A 2,327-nucleotide genomic window follows, 5' to 3' on the forward strand; every position below is an offset into this window, starting at 1 on the left:
TTATTCTAGTCACATCATATCTTTGTCTTCTCCTTTCAAGAGTTTCCCAAATATTGAATGATTCCTTTTAATAGAAAGCACTCTAATGTTTACATCTCCATTCAGAGTTCTTTATAGTTCTTATTATTCCCTCACAGTCAATTTTTCTTAGGTTAAAAACCCTTCAAATGATTTTTTACTAAGTCAGGAGACAGTAGTGTGGTGCAGAGCTTAATAATTTACCCTCTGTTATATCTTAGGATTATAAAAGACAAGTCTTTACCAGATAAGATTGGTAGGCTGGCAATTTGCTCTGAATCCCTGGAAAAAAGAAAAGATTTTCTCTTGAAAAGATGTATATATATATTTGAAAAGATATGTCAAATAAAAACAAAAGTGTTTGAGTAACAGTCCATAAATGGCATATAATGTTAATATTTAATAATCCAGTGGTCCAAATATTGTATAATCTGTGCTGCTGAGACTATTTAAAACACCACTGCTCTACCTCAAAATATTATTATCTAGATGGGAAAATCCTCAGTTGTGGGACACTGGTTCCCATCAGAGATAGCATTCCATATGTTATTTTGTCTCTTCTTTCAAGTGATGCTGAATCAAACCTCAGTCACTGAATTTCTTCTCCTGGGAGTGACAGACATGCAAGAACTGCAGCCTGTTCTCTTTGTGATTTTCCTTGCAACTTACATTGTCAGCTTGGCTGGAAAAGGAGCCATCCTGATGGTTGTCATCTCTGATTCAAGACTCCATTCTCCTATGTATTTTTTCCTGGGAAACCTGTCAAGTCTGGATATCTGTATTCCAGCTGGAGAAATTCCTCTCTACCCACAAAGCAATTTCTTTCTTGGGATGCATAAGCCAGCTTCATTTCTCCCATTTCCTAGGCAGCACAGAGTTCATGTTGCTAGCCATGATGGGCTTTAACCGCTTTGTGGCTATCTGCAAACCATTTCATTATATTCTTATCATGAATCCTCAAGTCTGTATCCAGATGGCTCTCACTGTCTGGATCATTGGTTTTTTCCATGCCCTGCTGCACTCAGTAATGACCTCTCGCTTAAACTTCTGTGGTTCCAACCATATCCACTTCTTCTGTGATGTTAAGCCATTGCTGGAGTTGGCCTGTGGGAACGTTGAGCTCAGTGAGTGGCTGCTTAATACTGTCACAGGCACCATTGCCATGGGCTCATTCTTTCTAACATTCCTGCGCTATTTCTATATTATTATCTATCTTAGTTCAAGACCCACTCTTGCAGCATGCTTCATAAAGCACTGTCTACGTGTGCCTCCCACTTCTTGGTAGTTGTTCTTTTCTGTTGTTTTTGTTTACATTCATCCTGCCTCAAGTAGCTCCAGGGACCAGGATCAGACCAGTGCCATTATGTACAATGTGGTCACTCCTATGCTAAATCCACTGATGTATACTTTGAGGAACAAGGAAGTAAAAGGGGCCTTGAGGAGGGTGATGTGAAGGAGGCTCTGACTTAAAGATATCTGAAGAACTCTTCGGAGGCACAAATAAATAGGTAGTGAAAACTGGAGATAGCGAGTTTATACTGCTTCTGAAATTGTTTACTCTTTGTAAAACAGAATCCACGTGTGCTAAGTTGCTTCAATCATGTCTGACTCTTTGCGACCCTAGGACTCTAGCTTATCGGGCTCCTTTGTCCATGGGATTCTCCAGGCAAGAATACTGGAGTGGGTAGCCATTTCCTCCTCTGGGGGTCTTCCTCACTCAGGGATTGAACCCACGTCTCTTATGTCTCCTGCATTAGCAGGTGGGTTCTTTACCACTAGCCCCACCTGAGAAGCTTATAAAACAGAGAGAATGGTATAAAGAAAAAATAAATGAAAAAGCCCAGTAAGTTGTGTTCAACAGTTCATTTCTAGGGAATATAAGGGAAATTTGAACAAATGTACACTATTCATGGAATCTTAAAGTTGAATTTGTTTGGGAGATATTGGTTGATACAACTGATCTGTCATGTTTGTGCTCTTGAATAAAATCAGGTACAGAAATTTGCCTCGGTTACTCATACATTGTATAGCTGGAAAGTGCTTAGGCCAGTTTATCTGTGTGTTTCCTGCAAGTTAACATATTATAATGTGAACAATAAAATTATTATGCCATTATGTTTTAAGGATTTGAATTTAGGATCATGGGCACAAATGGAAAAGTAAATATTTACTCACACATGAGTGAAAGGACATTTTTAATCAGTATGTATTGATTTCTTTTTCTCTCAGCAAGGAGGCAAGAAATTAAAACAAATATTGCCATTAGTTCTAGTTAACAGAGATACAGTAACCAATGGTTTATCTAAAGA

The 2,327-nt window shown here is 38.5% G+C and overlaps 1 pseudogene; it reads left to right on the forward strand.

The window, feature by feature from the left end:
• LOC102189029 lies at window positions 589-1,483 on the forward strand (annotated as a pseudogene).

Source organism: Capra hircus, chromosome 23 (genome assembly GCF_001704415.2).
Source record: "Capra hircus breed San Clemente chromosome 23, ASM170441v1, whole genome shotgun sequence".
Classification (NCBI taxonomy): Eukaryota; Metazoa; Chordata; class Mammalia; order Artiodactyla; family Bovidae; genus Capra; species Capra hircus.